This window comes from Aphelocoma coerulescens, chromosome 1A (assembly GCF_041296385.1).
Source record: "Aphelocoma coerulescens isolate FSJ_1873_10779 chromosome 1A, UR_Acoe_1.0, whole genome shotgun sequence".
In the NCBI taxonomy this organism is placed as follows: domain Eukaryota; kingdom Metazoa; phylum Chordata; class Aves; order Passeriformes; family Corvidae; genus Aphelocoma; species Aphelocoma coerulescens.
In genome coordinates, this window is record NC_091014.1 from 47,996,019 (window position 1) to 48,015,296 (window position 19,278).

Here is a 19,278-nt window from a genome sequence, read left to right on the forward strand (position 1 = left end):
GTTACGCCTAGGTTAAGGTTTGAGAAAACCACAAAGCCAGGAGCTCCAGGGACACTCACCATGTGAACGGCAGGCCAAGTTGAGCACGATACAGTTAAAACCTTGCTCCCTCTTCTTCTTTCTGCTTGGAACTCACCGCCGCCCAATGCCCCATTTCTGGCTCCAACTAGGGTTATGGTCGTGGTTACACCTAGTGTTAGGGTTTGAGAAATCCACAAAGCCAGGAGCTCCGGGGATACTCAGCATGTGAAAGGCAGGCCAAGCTTATCGCAGCACAAGCAAAACCTTGCTCCTTCTTCTTCTTTCTGCTTGGAACTTGCCACAGCCCAATGCCCGATTTCTGGCTCAAACTAGGGTTAGGGTTAGGGTTAGGGTTACGCCTAGGGTTAGGCTTGAGAAAACCACAAAGCCAGGAGCTCCAGGGACGCTCACCATGCGAAAGGCAGGCCAAGTTGAGCACGATACAGTTAAAACCTTGCTCCCTCTTCTTCTTTCTGCTTGGAACTCACCGCCGCCCAATGCCCCATTTCTGGCTCAAACTAGGTTATGGTTATGGTTACACCTAGTGTTAGGGTTTGAGAAATCCACAAAACCAGGAGCTCCAGGGATACTCAGAATGCGAAAGGCAGGCCAAGCTTATCGCAGCACAGCCAAAACCTTGCTCCCACTTCTTCATTCTTCTTGGAAGTCGCCACAACCCAATGCCCGATTTCTGGCTCAAACTAGGGTTAGGGTTACGCCTAGGGTTAGGCTTGAGAAAACCACAAAGCCAGGAGCTCCAGGGACACTCACCATGCGAAAGGCAGGCCAAGTTGAGCACGATACAGTTAAAACCTTGCTCCCTCTTCTTCTTTCTGCTTGGAACTCGCCGCCGCCCAATGCCCCATTTCTGGCTCCAACTAGGTTATGGTTATGGTTACACCTAGTGTTAGGGTTTGAGAAATCCATAAAACCAGGAGCTCCAGGGATACTCAGCATGCGAAAGGCAGGCCAAGCTTATCGCAGCACAGCCAAAACCTTGCTCCCACTACTTCATTCTTCTTGGAAGTCGCCACAACCCAATGCCTGATTTCTGGCTCAATCTAGGGTTAGGGTTAGGGTTAGGGTTATGCCTAGGGTTAGGCTTGAGAAAACCACAAAGCCAGGAGCTCCAGGGATACTCCCCATGCGAAAGGCAGGCCAAGCTTATCGCAGCACAGCCAAAACCTTGCTCTCACTTCTTCATTCTTCTTGGGATTCACCACAGCCCAATGCCCGATTTCTGGCTCAAACTAGGGTTAGGGTTACGCCTAGGGTTAGGCTTGAGAAAACCACAAAGCCAGGAGCTCCAGGGACACTCACCATGTGAAAGGCAGGCCAAGTTGAGCACGATACAGTTAAAACCTTGCTCCCTCTTCCTCTTTCTGCTTGGAACTCACCGCCACCCAATGCCCCATTTCTGGCCCAAACTTCGGTTATGTTTATGGTTACACCTAGTGTTAGGATTTGAGAAATCCACAAAGCCAGGAGCTCCAGGGATACTCAGCATGCGAAAGGCAGGCCAAGCTTATCGCAGCACAGCCAAAACCTTGCTCCCTCTTCTTCATTCTTCTTGGAAGTCGCCACAACCCAATGCCTGATTTCTGGCTCAAACTAGGGTTAGGGTTAGGGTTAGGGTTACGCCTAGGTTAAGGTTTGAGAAAACCACAAAGCCAGGAGCTCCAGGGACACTCACCATGTGAACGGCAGGCCAAGTTGAGCACGATACAGTTAAAACCTTGCTCCCTCTTCTTCTTTCTGCTTGGAACTCACCGCCACCCAATGCCCCATTTCTGGCTCAAACTAGGGTTATGGTCGTGGTTACACCTAGTGTTAGGGTTTGAGAAATCCACAAAGCCAGGAGCTCCAGGGATACTCAGCATGTGAAAGGCAGGCCAAGCTTATCGCAGCACAAGCAAAACCTTGCTCCTTCTTCTTCTTTCTGCTTGGAACTTGCCACAGCCCAATGCCCGATTTCTGGCTCAAACTAGGGTTAGGGTTAGGGTTAGGGTTACGCCTAGGGTTAGGCTTGAGAAAACCACAAAGCCAGGAGCTCCAGGGACGCTCACCATGCGAAAGGCAGGCCAAGTTGAGCACGATACAGTTAAAACCTTGCTCCCTCTTCTTCTTTCTGCTTGGAACTCACCGCCGCCCAATGCCCCATTTCTGGCTCAAACTAGGTTATGGTTATGGTTACACCTAGTGTTAGGGTTTGAGAAATCCACAAAACCAGGAGCTCCAGGGATACTCAGAATGCGAAAGGCAGGCCAAGCTTATCGCAGCACAGCCAAAACCTTGCTCCCACTTCTTCATTCTTCTTGGAAGTCGCCACAACCCAATGCCCGATTTCTGGCTCAAACTAGGGTTAGGGTTACGCCTAGGGTTAGGCTTGAGAAAACCACAAAGCCAGGAGCTCCAGGGACACTCACCATGTGAAAGGCAGGCCAAGTTGAGCACGATACAGTTAAAACCTTGCTCCCTCTTCTTCTTTCTGCTTGGAACTCGCCGCCGCCCAATGCCCCATTTCTGGCTCAAACTAGGTTATGGTTATGGTTACACCTAGTGTTAGGGTTTGAGAAATCCATAAAACCAGGAGCTCCAGGGATACTCAGCATGCGAAAGGCAGGCCAAGCTTATCGCAGCACAGCCAAAACCTTGCTCCCACTACTTCATTCTTCTTGGAAGTCGCCACAACCCAATGCCTGATTTCTGGCTCAATCTAGGGTTAGGGTTAGGGTTAGGGTTATGCCTAGGGTTAGGCTTGAGAAAACCACAAAGCCAGGAGCTCCAGGGATACTCCCCATGCGAAAGGCAGGCCAAGCTTATCGCAGCACAGCCAAAACCTTGCTCTCACTTCTTCATTCTTCTTGGGATTCACCACAGCCCAATGCCCGATTTCTGGCTCAAACTAGGGTTAGGGTTACGCCTAGGGTTAGGCTTGAGAAAACCACAAAGCCAGGAGCTCCAGGGACACTCACCATGTGAAAGGCAGGCCAAGTTGAGCACGATACAGTTAAAACCTTGCTCCCTCTTCCTCTTTCTGCTTGGAACTCACCGCCACCCAATGCCCCATTTCTGGCCCAAACTTCGGTTATGTTTATGGTTACACCTAGTGTTAGGATTTGAGAAATCCACAAAGCCAGGAGCTCCAGGGATACTCACCATGCGAAAGGCAGGCCAAGCTTATCGCAGCACAGCCAAAACCTTGCTCCCTCTTCTTCATTCTTCTTGGAAGTCGCCACAACCCAATGCCTGATTTCTGGCTCAAACTAGGGTTAGGGTTAGGGTTAGGGTTACGCCTAGGTTAAGGTTTGAGAAAACCACAAAGCCAGGAGCTCCAGGGACACTCACCATGTGAACGGCAGGCCAAGTTGAGCACGATACAGTTAAAACCTTGCTCCCTCTTCTTCTTTCTGCTTGGAACTCACCGCCGCCCAATGCCCCATTTCTGGCTCCAACTAGGGTTATGGTCGTGGTTACACCTAGTGTTAGGGTTTGAGAAATCCACAAAGCCAGGAGCTCCGGGGATACTCAGCATGTGAAAGGCAGGCCAAGCTTATCGCAGCACAAGCAAAACCTTGCTCCTTCTTCTTCTTTCTGCTTGGAACTTGCCACAGCCCAATGCCCGATTTCTGGCTCAAACTAGGGTTAGGGTTAGGGTTAGGGTTACGCCTAGGGTTAGGCTTGAGAAAACCACAAAGCCAGGAGCTCCAGGGACACTCACCATGCGAAAGGCAGGCCAAGTTGAGCACGATACAGTTAAAACCTTGCTCCCTCTTCTTCTTTCTGCTTGGAACTCACCGCCGCCCAATGCCCCATTTCTGGCTCAAACTAGGTTATGGTTATGGTTACACCTAGTGTTAGGGTTTGAGAAATCCACAAAACCAGGAGCTCCAGGGATACTCAGAATGCGAAAGGCAGGCCAAGCTTATCGCAGCACAGCCAAAACCTTGCTCCCACTTCTTCATTCTTCTTGGAAGTCGCCACAACCCAATGCCCGATTTCTGGCTCAAACTAGGGTTAGGGTTACGCCTAGGGTTAGGCTTGAGAAAACCACAAAGCCAGGAGCTCCAGGGACACTCACCATGCGAAAGGCAGGCCAAGTTGAGCACGATACAGTTAAAACCTTGCTCCCTCTTCTTCTTTCTGCTTGGAACTCGCCGCCGCCCAATGCCCCATTTCTGGCTCAAACTAGGTTATGGTTATGGTTACACCTAGTGTTAGGGTTTGAGAAATCCATAAAACCAGGAGCTCCAGGGATACTCAGCATGCGAAAGGCAGGCCAAGCTTATCGCAGCACAGCCAAAACCTTGCTCCCACTACTTCATTCTTCTTGGAAGTCGCCACAACCCAATGCCTGATTTCTGGCTCAATCTAGGGTTAGGGTTAGGGTTAGGGTTATGCCTAGGGTTAGGCTTGAGAAAACCACAAAGCCAGGAGCTCCAGGGATACTCCCCATGCGAAAGGCAGGCCAAGCTTATCGCAGCACAGCCAAAACCTTGCTCTCACTTCTTCATTCTTCTTGGGATTCACCACAGCCCAATGCCCGATTTCTGGCTCAAACTAGGGTTAGGGTTACGCCTAGGGTTAGGCTTGAGAAAACCACAAAGCCAGGAGCTCCAGGGACACTCACCATGTGAAAGGCAGGCCAAGTTGAGCACGATACAGTTAAAACCTTGCTCCCTCTTCCTCTTTCTGCTTGGAACTCACCGCCACCCAATGCCCCATTTCTGGCCCAAACTTCGGTTATGTTTATGGTTACACCTAGTGTTAGGATTTGAGAAATCCACAAAGCCAGGAGCTCCAGGGATACTCAGCATGCGAAAGGCAGGCCAAGCTTATCGCAGCACAGCCAAAACCTTGCTCCCTCTTCTTCATTCTTCTTGGAAGTCGCCACAACCCAATGCCTGATTTCTGGCTCAAACTAGGGTTAGGGTTAGGGTTAGGGTTACGCCTAGGTTAAGGTTTGAGAAAACCACAAAGCCAGGAGCTCCAGGGACACTCACCATGTGAACGGCAGGCCAAGTTGAGCACGATACAGTTAAAACCTTGCTCCCTCTTCTTCTTTCTGCTTGGAACTCACCGCCGCCCAATGCCCCATTTCTGGCTCCAACTAGGGTTATGGTCGTGGTTACACCTAGTGTTAGGGTTTGAGAAATCCACAAAGCCAGGAGCTCCGAGGATACTCAGCATGTGAAAGGCAGGCCAAGCTTATCGCAGCACAAGCAAAACCTTGCTCCTTCTTCTTCTTTCTGCTTGGAACTTGCCACAGCCCAATGCCCGATTTCTGGCTCAAACTAGGGTTAGGGTTAGGGTTAGGGTTACGCCTAGGGTTAGGCTTGAGAAAACCACAAAGCCAGGAGCTCCAGGGACGCTCACCATGCGAAAGGCAGGCCAAGTTGAGCACGATACAGTTAAAACCTTGCTCCCTCTTCTTCTTTCTGCTTGGAACTCACCGCCGCCCAATGCCCCATTTCTGGCTCCAACTAGGTTATGGTTATGGTTACACCTAGTGTTAGGGTTTGAGAAATCCATAAAACCAGGAGCTCCAGGGATACTCAGCATGCGAAAGGCAGGCCAAGCTTATCGCAGCACAGCCAAAACCTTGCTCCCACTACTTCATTCTTCTTGGAAGTCGCCACAACCCAATGCCTGATTTCTGGCTCAATCTAGGGTTAGGGTTAGGGTTAGGGTTATGCCTAGGGTTAGGCTTGAGAAAACCACAAAGCCAGGAGCTCCAGGGATACTCCCCATGCGAAAGGCAGGCCAAGCTTATCGCAGCACAGCCAAAACCTTGCTCTCACTTCTTCATTCTTCTTGGGATTCACCACAGCCCAATGCCCGATTTCTGGCTCAAACTAGGGTTAGGGTTACGCCTAGGGTTAGGCTTGAGAAAACCACAAAGCCAGGAGCTCCAGGGACACTCACCATGTGAAAGGCAGGCCAAGTTGAGCACGATACAGTTAAAACCTTGCTCCCTCTTCCTCTTTCTGCTTGGAACTCACCGCCACCCAATGCCCCATTTCTGGCCCAAACTTCGGTTATGTTTATGGTTACACCTAGTGTTAGGATTTGAGAAATCCACAAAGCCAGGAGCTCCAGGGATACTCAGCATGCGAAAGGCAGGCCAAGCTTATCGCAGCACAGCCAAAACCTTGCTCCCTCTTCTTCATTCTTCTTGGAAGTCGCCACAACCCAATGCCTGATTTCTGGCTCAAACTAGGGTTAGGGTTAGGGTTAGGGTTACGCCTAGGTTAAGGTTTGAGAAAACCACAAAGCCAGGAGCTCCAGGGACACTCACCATGTGAACGGCAGGCCAAGTTGAGCACGATACAGTTAAAACCTTGCTCCCTCTTCTTCTTTCTGCTTGGAACTCACCGCCGCCCAATGCCCCATTTCTGGCTCCAACTAGGGTTATGGTCGTGGTTACACCTAGTGTTAGGGTTTGAGAAATCCACAAAGCCAGGAGCTCCGGGGATACTCAGCATGTGAAAGGCAGGCCAAGCTTATCGCAGCACAAGCAAAACCTTGCTCCTTCTTCTTCTTTCTGCTTGGAACTTGCCACAGCCCAATGCCCGATTTCTGGCTCAAACTAGGGTTAGGGTTAGGGTTAGGGTTACGCCTAGGGTTAGGCTTGAGAAAACCACAAAGCCAGGAGCTCCAGGGACGCTCACCATGCAAAAGGCAGGCCAAGTTGAGCACGATACAGTTAAAACCTTGCTCCCTCTTCTTCTTTCTGCTTGGAACTCACCGCCGCCCAATGCCCCATTTCTGGCTCAAACTAGGTTATGGTTATGGTTACACCTAGTGTTAGGGTTTGAGAAATCCACAAAAGCAGGAGCTCCAGGGATACTCAGAATGCGAAAGGCAGGCCAAGCTTATCGCAGCACAGCCAAAACCTTGCTCCCACTTCTTCATTCTTCTTGGAAGTCGCCACAACCCAATGCCCGATTTCTGGCTCAAACTAGGGTTAGGGTTACGCCTAGGGTTAGGCTTGAGAAAACCACAAAGCCAGGAGCTCCAGGGACACTCACCATGCGAAAGGCAGGCCAAGTTGAGCACGATACAGTTAAAACCTTGCTCCCTCTTCTTCTTTCTGCTTGGAACTCGCCGCCGCCCAATGCCCCATTTCTGGCTCAAACTAGGTTATGGTTATGGTTACACCTAGTGTTAGGGTTTGAGAAATCCATAAAACCAGGAGCTCCAGGGATACTCAGCATGCGAAAGGCAGGCCAAGCTTATCGCAGCACAGCCAAAACCTTGCTCCCACTACTTCATTCTTCTTGGAAGTCGCCACAACCCAATGCCTGATTTCTGGCTCAATCTAGGGTTAGGGTTAGGGTTAGGGTTATGCCTAGGGTTAGGCTTGAGAAAACCACAAAGCCAGGAGCTCCAGGGATACTCCCCATGCGAAAGGCAGGCCAAGCTTATCGCAGCACAGCCAAAACCTTGCTCTCACTTCTTCATTCTTCTTGGGATTCACCACAGCCCAATGCCCGATTTCTGGCTCAAACTAGGGTTAGGGTTACGCCTAGGGTTAGGCTTGAGAAAACCACAAAGCCAGGAGCTCCAGGGACACTCACCATGTGAAAGGCAGGCCAAGTTGAGCACGATACAGTTAAAACCTTGCTCCCTCTTCCTCTTTCTGCTTGGAACTCACCGCCACCCAATGCCCCATTTCTGGCCCAAACTTCGGTTATGTTTATGGTTACACCTAGTGTTAGGATTTGAGAAATCCACAAAGCCAGGAGCTCCAGGGATACTCAGCATGCGAAAGGCAGGCCAAGCTTATCGCAGCACAGCCAAAACCTTGCTCCCTCTTCTTCATTCTTCTTGGAAGTCGCCACAACCCAATGCCTGATTTCTGGCTCAAACTAGGGTTAGGGTTAGGGTTAGGGTTACGCCTAGGTTAAGGTTTGAGAAAACCACAAAGCCAGGAGCTCCAGGGACACTCACCATGTGAACGGCAGGCCAAGTTGAGCACGATACAGTTAAAACCTTGCTCCCTCTTCTTCTTTCTGCTTGGAACTCACCGCCGCCCAATGCCCCATTTCTGGCTCCAACTAGGGTTATGGTCGTGGTTACACCTAGTGTTAGGGTTTGAGAAATCCACAAAGCCAGGAGCTCCGGGGATACTCAGCATGTGAAAGGCAGGCCAAGCTTATCGCAGCACAAGCAAAACCTTGCTCCTTCTTCTTCTTTCTGCTTGGAACTTGCCACAGCCCAATGCCCGATTTCTGGCTCAAACTAGGGTTAGGGTTAGGGTTAGGGTTACGCCTAGGGTTAGGCTTGAGAAAACCACAAAGCCAGGAGCTCCAGGGACGCTCACCATGCGAAAGGCAGGCCAAGTTGAGCACGATACAGTTAAAACCTTGCTCCCTCTTCTTCTTTCTGCTTGGAACTCACCGCCGCCCAATGCCCCATTTCTGGCTCAAACTAGGTTATGGTTATGGTTACACCTAGTGTTAGGGTTTGAGAAATCCACAAAACCAGGAGCTCCAGGGATACTCAGAATGCGAAAGGCAGGCCAAGCTTATCGCAGCACAGCCAAAACCTTGCTCCCACTTCTTCATTCTTCTTGGAAGTCGCCACAACCCAATGCCCGATTTCTGGCTCAAACTAGGGTTAGGGTTACGCCTAGGGTTAGGCTTGAGAAAACCACAAAGCCAGGAGCTCCAGGGACACTCACCATGCGAAAGGCAGGCCAAGTTGAGCACGATACAGTTAAAACCTTGCTCCCTCTTCTTCTTTCTGCTTGGAACTCGCCGCCGCCCAATGCCCCATTTCTGGCTCCAACTAGGTTATGGTTATGGTTACACCTAGTGTTAGGGTTTGAGAAATCCATAAAACCAGGAGCTCCAGGGATACTCAGCATGCGAAAGGCAGGCCAAGCTTATCGCAGCACAGCCAAAACCTTGCTCCCACTACTTCATTCTTCTTGGAAGTCGCCACAACCCAATGCCTGATTTCTGGCTCAATCTAGGGTTAGGGTTAGGGTTAGGGTTATGCCTAGGGTTAGGCTTGAGAAAACCACAAAGCCAGGAGCTCCAGGGATACTCCCCATGCGAAAGGCAGGCCAAGCTTATCGCAGCACAGCCAAAACCTTGCTCTCACTTCTTCATTCTTCTTGGGATTCACCACAGCCCAATGCCCGATTTCTGGCTCAAACTAGGGTTAGGGTTACGCCTAGGGTTAGGCTTGAGAAAACCACAAAGCCAGGAGCTCCAGGGACACTCACCATGTGAAAGGCAGGCCAAGTTGAGCACGATACAGTTAAAACCTTGCTCCCTCTTCCTCTTTCTGCTTGGAACTCACCGCCACCCAATGCCCCATTTCTGGCCCAAACTTCGGTTATGTTTATGGTTACACCTAGTGTTAGGATTTGAGAAATCCACAAAGCCAGGAGCTCCAGGGATACTCAGCATGCGAAAGGCAGGCCAAGCTTATCGCAGCACAGCCAAAACCTTGCTCCCTCTTCTTCATTCTTCTTGGAAGTCGCCACAACCCAATGCCTGATTTCTGGCTCAAACTAGGGTTAGGGTTAGGGTTAGGGTTACGCCTAGGTTAAGGTTTGAGAAAACCACAAAGCCAGGAGCTCCAGGGACACTCACCATGTGAACGGCAGGCCAAGTTGAGCACGATACAGTTAAAACCTTGCTCCCTCTTCTTCTTTCTGCTTGGAACTCACCGCCGCCCAATGCCCCATTTCTGGCTCCAACTAGGGTTATGGTCGTGGTTACACCTAGTGTTAGGGTTTGAGAAATCCACAAAGCCAGGAGCTCCGGGGATACTCAGCATGTGAAAGGCAGGCCAAGCTTATCGCAGCACAAGCAAAACCTTGCTCCTTCTTCTTCTTTCTGCTTGGAACTTGCCACAGCCCAATGCCCGATTTCTGGCTCAAACTAGGGTTAGGGTTAGGGTTAGGGTTACGCCTAGGGTTAGGCTTGAGAAAACCACAAAGCCAGGAGCTCCAGGGACGCTCACCATGCGAAAGGCAGGCCAAGTTGAGCACGATACAGTTAAAACCTTGCTCCCTCTTCTTCTTTCTGCTTGGAACTCACCGCCGCCCAATGCCCCATTTCTGGCTCAAACTAGGTTATGGTTATGGTTACACCTAGTGTTAGGGTTTGAGAAATCCACAAAACCAGGAGCTCCAGGGATACTCAGAATGCGAAAGGCAGGCCAAGCTTATCGCAGCACAGCCAAAACCTTGCTCCCACTTCTTCATTCTTCTTGGAAGTCGCCACAACCCAATGCCCGATTTCTGGCTCAAACTAGGGTTAGGGTTACGCCTAGGGTTAGGCTTGAGAAAACCACAAAGCCAGGAGCTCCAGGGACACTCACCATGTGAAAGGCAGGCCAAGTTGAGCACGATACAGTTAAAACCTTGCTCCCTCTTCCTCTTTCTGCTTGGAACTCACCGCCACCCAATGCCCCATTTCTGGCCCAAACTTCGGTTATGTTTATGGTTACACCTAGTGTTAGGATTTGAGAAATCCACAAAGCCAGGAGCTCCAGGGATACTCAGCATGCGAAAGGCAGGCCAAGCTTATCGCAGCACAGCCAAAACCTTGCTCCCTCTTCTTCATTCTTCTTGGAAGTCGCCACAACCCAATGCCTGATTTCTGGCTCAAACTAGGGTTAGGGTTAGGGTTAGGGTTACGCCTAGGTTAAGGTTTGAGAAAACCACAAAGCCAGGAGCTCCAGGGACACTCACCATGTGAACGGCAGGCCAAGTTGAGCACGATACAGTTAAAACCTTGCTCCCTCTTCTTCTTTCTGCTTGGAACTCACCGCCGCCCAATGCCCCATTTCTGGCTCCAACTAGGGTTATGGTCGTGGTTACACCTAGTGTTAGGGTTTGAGAAATCCACAAAGCCAGGAGCTCCGGGGATACTCAGCATGTGAAAGGCAGGCCAAGCTTATCGCAGCACAAGCAAAACCTTGCTCCTTCTTCTTCTTTCTGCTTGGAACTTGCCACAGCCCAATGCCCGATTTCTGGCTCAAACTAGGGTTAGGGTTAGGGTTAGGGTTACGCCTAGGGTTAGGCTTGAGAAAACCACAAAGCCAGGAGCTCCAGGGACGCTCACCATGCGAAAGGCAGGCCAAGTTGAGCACGATACAGTTAAAACCTTGCTCCCTCTTCTTCTTTCTGCTTGGAACTCACCGCCGCCCAATGCCCCATTTCTGGCTCAAACTAGGTTATGGTTATGGTTACACCTAGTGTTAGGGTTTGAGAAATCCACAAAACCAGGAGCTCCAGGGATACTCAGAATGCGAAAGGCAGGCCAAGCTTATCGCAGCACAGCCAAAACCTTGCTCCCACTTCTTCATTCTTCTTGGAAGTCGCCACAACCCAATGCCCGATTTCTGGCTCAAACTAGGGTTAGGGTTACGCCTAGGGTTAGGCTTGAGAAAACCACAAAGCCAGGAGCTCCAGGGACACTCACCATGCGAAAGGCAGGCCAAGTTGAGCACGATACAGTTAAAACCTTGCTCCCTCTTCTTCTTTCTGCTTGGAACTCGCCGCCGCCCAATGCCCCATTTCTGGCTCCAACTAGGTTATGGTTATGGTTACACCTAGTGTTAGGGTTTGAGAAATCCATAAAACCAGGAGCTCCAGGGATACTCAGCATGCGAAAGGCAGGCCAAGCTTATCGCAGCACAGCCAAAACCTTGCTCCCACTACTTCATTCTTCTTGGAAGTCGCCACAACCCAATGCCTGATTTCTGGCTCAATCTAGGGTTAGGGTTAGGGTTAGGGTTATGCCTAGGGTTAGGCTTGAGAAAACCACAAAGCCAGGAGCTCCAGGGATACTCCCCATGCGAAAGGCAGGCCAAGCTTATCGCAGCACAGCCAAAACCTTGCTCTCACTTCTTCATTCTTCTTGGGATTCACCACAGCCCAATGCCCGATTTCTGGCTCAAACTAGGGTTAGGGTTACGCCTAGGGTTAGGCTTGAGAAAACCACAAAGCCAGGAGCTCCAGGGACACTCACCATGTGAAAGGCAGGCCAAGTTGAGCACGATACAGTTAAAACCTTGCTCCCTCTTCCTCTTTCTGCTTGGAACTCACCGCCACCCAATGCCCCATTTCTGGCCCAAACTTCGGTTATGTTTATGGTTACACCTAGTGTTAGGATTTGAGAAATCCACAAAGCCAGGAGCTCCAGGGATACTCAGCATGCGAAAGGCAGGCCAAGCTTATCGCAGCACAGCCAAAACCTTGCTCCCTCTTCTTCATTCTTCTTGGAAGTCGCCACAACCCAATGCCTGATTTCTGGCTCAAACTAGGGTTAGGGTTAGGGTTAGGGTTACGCCTAGGTTAAGGTTTGAGAAAACCACAAAGCCAGGAGCTCCAGGGACACTCACCATGTGAACGGCAGGCCAAGTTGAGCACGATACAGTTAAAACCTTGCTCCCTCTTCTTCTTTCTGCTTGGAACTCACCGCCGCCCAATGCCCCATTTCTGGCTCCAACTAGGGTTATGGTCGTGGTTACACCTAGTGTTAGGGTTTGAGAAATCCACAAAGCCAGGAGCTCCGGGGATACTCAGCATGTGAAAGGCAGGCCAAGCTTATCGCAGCACAAGCAAAACCTTGCTCCTTCTTCTTCTTTCTGCTTGGAACTTGCCACAGCCCAATGCCCGATTTCTGGCTCAAACTAGGGTTAGGGTTAGGGTTAGGGTTACGCCTAGGGTTAGGCTTGAGAAAACCACAAAGCCAGGAGCTCCAGGGACGCTCACCATGCGAAAGGCAGGCCAAGTTGAGCACGATACAGTTAAAACCTTGCTCCCTCTTCTTCTTTCTGCTTGGAACTCACCGCCGCCCAATGCCCCATTTCTGGCTCAAACTAGGTTATGGTTATGGTTACACCTAGTGTTAGGGTTTGAGAAATCCACAAAGCCAGGAGCTCCAGGGATACTCAGAATGCGAAAGGCAGGCCAAGCTTATCGCAGCACAGCCAAAACCTTGCTCCCACTTCTTCATTCTTCTTGGAAGTCGCCACAACCCAATGCCCGATTTCTGGCTCAAACTAGGGTTAGGGTTACGCCTAGGGTTAGGCTTGAGAAAACCACAAAGCCAGGAGCTCCAGGGACACTCACCATGCGAAAGGCAGGCCAAGTTGAGCACGATACAGTTAAAACCTTGCTCCCTCTTCTTCTTTCTGCTTGGAACTCGCCGCCGCCCAATGCCCCATTTCTGGCTCCAACTAGGTTATGGTTATGGTTACACCTAGTGTTAGGGTTTGAGAAATCCATAAAACCAGGAGCTCCAGGGATACTCAGCATGCGAAAGGCAGGCCAAGCTTATCGCAGCACAGCCAAAACCTTGCTCCCACTACTTCATTCTTCTTGGAAGTCGCCACAACCCAATGCCTGATTTCTGGCTCAATCTAGGGTTAGGGTTAGGGTTAGGGTTATGCCTAGGGTTAGGCTTGAGAAAACCACAAAGCCAGGAGCTCCAGGGATACTCCCCATGCGAAAGGCAGGCCAAGCTTATCGCAGCACAGCCAAAACCTTGCTCTCACTTCTTCATTCTTCTTGGGATTCACCACAGCCCAATGCCCGATTTCTGGCTCAAACTAGGGTTAGGGTTACGCCTAGGGTTAGGCTTGAGAAAACCACAAAGCCAGGAGCTCCAGGGACACTCACCATGTGAAAGGCAGGCCAAGTTGAGCACGATACAGTTAAAACCTTGCTCCCTCTTCCTCTTTCTGCTTGGAACTCACCGCCACCCAATGCCCCATTTCTGGCCCAAACTTCGGTTATGTTTATGGTTACACCTAGTGTTAGGATTTGAGAAATCCACAAAGCCAGGAGCTCCAGGGATACTCACCATGCGAAAGGCAGGCCAAGCTTATCGCAGCACAGCCAAAACCTTGCTCCCTCTTCTTCATTCTTCTTGGAAGTCGCCACAACCCAATGCCTGATTTCTGGCTCAAACTAGGGTTAGGGTTAGGGTTAGGGTTACGCCTAGGTTAAGGTTTGAGAAAACCACAAAGCCAGGAGCTCCAGGGACACTCACCATGTGAACGGCAGGCCAAGTTGAGCACGATACAGTTAAAACCTTGCTCCCTCTTCTTCTTTCTGCTTGGAACTCACCGCCGCCCAATGCCCCATTTCTGGCTCCAACTAGGGTTATGGTCGTGGTTACACCTAGTGTTAGGGTTTGAGAAATCCACAAAGCCAGGAGCTCCGGGGATACTCAGCATGTGAAAGGCAGGCCAAGCTTATCGCAGCACAAGCAAAACCTTGCTCCTTCTTCTTCTTTCTGCTTGGAACTTGCCACAGCCCAATGCCCGATTTCTGGCTCAAACTAGGGTTAGGGTTAGGGTTAGGGTTACGCCTAGGGTTAGGCTTGAGAAAACCACAAAGCCAGGAGCTCCAGGGACGCTCACCATGCGAAAGGCAGGCCAAGTTGAGCACGATACAGTTAAAACCTTGCTCCCTCTTCTTCTTTCTGCTTGGAACTCACCGCCGCCCAATGCCCCATTTCTGGCTCAAACTAGGTTATGGTTATGGTTACACCTAGTGTTAGGGTTTGAGAAATCCACAAAACCAGGAGCTCCAGGGATACTCAGAATGCGAAAGGCAGGCCAAGCTTATCGCAGCACAGCCAAAACCTTGCTCCCACTTCTTCATTCTTCTTGGAAGTCGCCACAACCCAATGCCCGATTTCTGGCTCAAACTAGGGTTAGGGTTACGCCTAGGGTTAGGCTTGAGAAAACCACAAAGCCAGGAGCTCCAGGGACACTCACCATGCGAAAGGCAGGCCAAGTTGAGCACGATACAGTTAAAACCTTGCTCCCTCTTCTTCTTTCTGCTTGGAACTCGCCGCCGCCCAATGCCCCATTTCTGGCTCCAACTAGGTTATGGTTATGGTTACACCTAGTGTTAGGGTTTGAGAAATCCATAAAACCAGGAGCTCCAGGGATACTCAGCATGCGAAAGGCAGGCCAAGCTTATCGCAGCACAGCCAAAACCTTGCTCCCACTACTTCATTCTTCTTGGAAGTCGCCACAACCCAATGCCTGATTTCTGGCTCAATCTAGGGTTAGGGTTAGGGTTAGGGTTATGCCTAGGGTTAGGCTTGAGAAAACCACAAAGCCAGGAGCTCCAGGGATACTCCCCATGCGAAAGGCAGGCCAAGCTTATCGCAGCACAGCCAAAACCTTGCTCTCACTTCTTCATTCTTCTTGGGATTCACCACAGCCCAATGCCCGATTTCTGGCTCAAACTAGGGTTAGGGTTACGCCTAGGGTTAGGCTTGAGAAAACCACAAAGCCAGGAGCTCCAGGGACACTCACCATGTGAAAGGCAGGCCAAGTTGAGCACGATACAGTTAAAACCTTGCTCCCTCTTCCTCTTTCTGCTTGGAACTCACCGCCACCCAATGCCCCATTTCTGGCCCAAACTTCGGTTATGTTTATGGTTACACCTAGTGTTAGGATTTGAGAAATCCACAAAGCCAGGAGCTCCAGGGATACTCAGCATGCGAAAGGCAGGCCAAGCTTATCGCAGCACAGCCAAAACCTTGCTCCCTCTTCTTCATTCTTCTTGGAAGTCGCCACAACCCAATGCCTGATTTCTGGCTCAAACTAGGGTTAGGGTTAGGGTTAGGGTTACGCCTAGGTTAAGGTTTGAGAAAACCACAAAGCCAGGAGCTCCAGGGACACTCACCATGTGAACGGCAGGCCAAGTTGAGCACGATACAGTTAAAACCTTGCTCCCTCTTCTTCTTTCTGCTTGGAACTCACCGCCGCCCAATGCCCCATTTCTGGCTCCAACTAGGGTTATGGTCGTGGTTACACCTAGTGTTAGGGTTTGAGAAATCCACAAAGCCAGGAGCTCCGGGGATACTCAGCATGTGAAAGGCAGGCCAAGCTTATCGCAGCACAAGCAAAACCTTGCTCCTTCTTCTTCTTTCTGCTTGGAACTTGCCACAGCCCAATGCCCGATTTCTGGCTCAAACTAGGGTTAGGGTTAGGGTTAGGGTTACGCCTAGGGTTAGGCTTGAGAAAACCACAAAGCCAGGAGCTCCAGGGACGCTCACCATGCGAAAGGCAGGCCAAGTTGAGCACGATACAGTTAAAACCTTGCTCCCTCTTCTTCTTTCTGCTTGGAACTCACCGCCGCCCAATGCCCCATTTCTGGCTCAAACTAGGTTATGGTTATGGTTACACCTAGTGTTAGGGTTTGAGAAATCCACAAAACCAGGAGCTCCAGGGATACTCAGAATGCGAAAGGCAGGCCAAGCTTATCGCAGCACAGCCAAAACCTTGCTCCCACTTCTTCATTCTTCTTGGAAGTCGCCACAACCCAATGCCCGATTTCTGGCTCAAACTAGGGTTAGGGTTACGCCTAGGGTTAGGCTTGAGAAAACCACAAAGCCAGGAGCTCCAGGGACACTCACCATGCGAAAGGCAGGCCAAGTTGAGCACGATACAGTTAAAACCTTGCTCCCTCTTCTTCTTTCTGCTTGGAACTCGCCGCCGCCCAATGCCCCATTTCTGGCTCAAACTAGGTTATGGTTATGGTTACACCTAGTGTTAGGGTTTGAGAAATCCATAAAACCAGGAGCTCCAGGGATACTCAGCATGCGAAAGGCAGGCCAAGCTTATCGCAGCACAGCCAAAACCTTGCTCCCACTACTTCATTCTTCTTGGAAGTCGCCACAACCCAATGCCTGATTTCTGGCTCAATCTAGGGTTAGGGTTAGGGTTAGGGTTATGCCTAGGGTTAGGCTTGAGAAAACCACAAAGCCAGGAGCTCCAGGGATACTCCCCATGCGAAAGGCAGGCCAAGCTTATCGCAGCACAGCCAAAACCTTGCTCTCACTTCTTCATTCTTCTTGGGATTCACCACAGCCCAATGCCCGATTTCTGGCTCAAACTAGGGTTAGGGTTACGCCTAGGGTTAGGCTTGAGAAAACCACAAAGCCAGGAGCTCCAGGGACACTCACCATGTGAAAGGCAGGCCAAGTTGAGCACGATACAGTTAAAACCTTGCTCCCTCTTCCTCTTTCTGCTTGGAACTCACCGCCACCCAATGCCCCATTTCTGGCCCAAACTTCGGTTATGTTTATGGTTACACCTAGTGTTAGGATTTGAGAAATCCACAAAGCCAGGAGCTCCAGGGATACTCAGCATGCGAAAGGCAGGCCAAGCTTATCGCAGCACAGCCAAAACCTTGCTCCCTCTTCTTCATTCTTCTTGGAAGTCGCCACAACCCAATGCCTGATTTCTGGCTCAAACTAGGGTTAGGGTTAGGGTTAGGGTTACGCCTAGGTTAAGGTTTGAGAAAACCACAAAGCCAGGAGCTCCAGGGACACTCACCATGTGAAAGGCAGGCCAAGTTGAGCACGATACAGTTAAAACCTTGCTCCCTCTTCTTCTTTCTGCTTGGAACTCACCGCCGCCCAATGCCCCATTTCTGGCTCAAACTAGGTTATGGTTATGGTTACACCTAGTGTTAGGGTTTGAGAAATCCACAAAACCAGGAGCTCCAGGGATACTCAGAATGCGAAAGGCAGGCCAAGCTTATCGCAGCACAGCCAAAACCTTGCTCCCACTTCTTCATTCTTCTTGGAAGTCGCCACAACCCAATGCCTGATTTCTGGCTCAACCTAGGGTTAGGGTTAGGGTTAGGGTTACGCCTAGGGTTAGGCTTGAGAAAACCACAAAGCCAGGAGCTCCAGGGATACTCCCCATGCGAAAGGCAGGCCAAGCTTATCGCAGCACAGCCAAAACCTTGCTCCCACTTCTTCATTCTTATTGGAATTCACCACAGCCCAATGCCCGATTTCTGGCTCAAACTAGGGTTAGGGTTACGCCTAGGGTTAGGCTTGAGAAAACCACAAAGCCAGGAGCTCCAGGGACACTCGCCACGCGAAAGGCAGGCCAAGTGGAGCACGATACAGTTAAAACCTTGCTCCCTCTTCTTCTTTCTGCTTGGAACTCGCCGCCGCCCAATGCCCCATTTCTGGCTCAAACTAGGTTATGGTTATGGTTACACCTAGTGTTAGGGTTTGAGAAATCCATAAAACCAGGAGCTCCAGGGATACTCAGCATGCGAAAGGCAGGCCAAGCTTATCGCAGCACAGCCAAAACCTTGCTCCCACTTCTTCATTCTTCTTGGAAGTCGCCACAACCCAATGCCTGATTTCTGGCTCAATCTAGGGTTAGGGTTAGGGTTAGGGTTATGCCTAGGGTTAGGCTTGAGAAAACCACAAAGCCAGGAGCTCCAGGGATACTCCCCATGCGAAAGGCAGGCCAAGCTTATCGCAGCACAGCCAAAACCTTGCTCTCACTTCTTCATTCTTCTTGGGATTCACCACAGCCCAATGCCCGATTTCTGGCTCAAACTAGGGTTAGGGTTACGCCTAGGGTTAGGCTTGAGAAAACCACAAAGCCAGGAGCTCCAGGGACACTCATCATGTGAAAGGCAGGCCAAGTTGAGCACGATACAGTTAAAACCTTGCTCCCTCTTCCTCTTTCTGCTTGGAACTCACCGCCACCCAATGCCCCATTTCTGGCTCAAACTAGGTTATGGTTATGGTTACACCTAGTGTTAGGGTTTGAGAAATCCATAAAACCAGGAGCTCCAGGGATACTCAGCATGCGAAAGGCAGGCCAAGCTTATCGCAGCACAGCCAAAACCTTGCTCCCTCTTCTTCATTCTTCTTGGAAGTCGCCACAACCCAATGCCTGATTTCTGGCTCAAACTAGGGTTAGGGTTAGGGTTAGGGTTACGCCTAGGTTAAGGTTTGAGAAAACCACAAAGCCAGGAGCTCCAGGGACACTCACCATGTGAAAGGCAGGCCAAGTTGAGCACGATACAGTTAAAACCTTGCTCCCTCTTCTTCTTTCTGCTTGGAACTCACCGCCGCCCAATGCCCCATTTCTGGCTCCAACTAGGGTTATGGTCGTGGTTACACCTAGTGTTAGGGTTTGAGAAATCCACAAAGCCAGGAGCTCCGGGGATACTCAGCATGTGAAAGGCAGGCCAAGCTTATCGCAGCACAAGCAAAACCTTGCTCCTTCTTCTTCTTTCTGCTTGGAACTTGCCACAGCCCAATGCCCGATTTCTGGCTCAAACTAGGGTTAGGGTTAGGGTTAGGGTTACGCCTAGGGTTAGGCTTGAGAAAACCACAAAGCCAGGAGCTCCAGGGACGCTCACCATGCGAAAGGCAGGCCAAGTTGAGCACGATACAGTTAAAACCTTGCTCCCTCTTCTTCTTTCTGCTTGGAACTCACCGC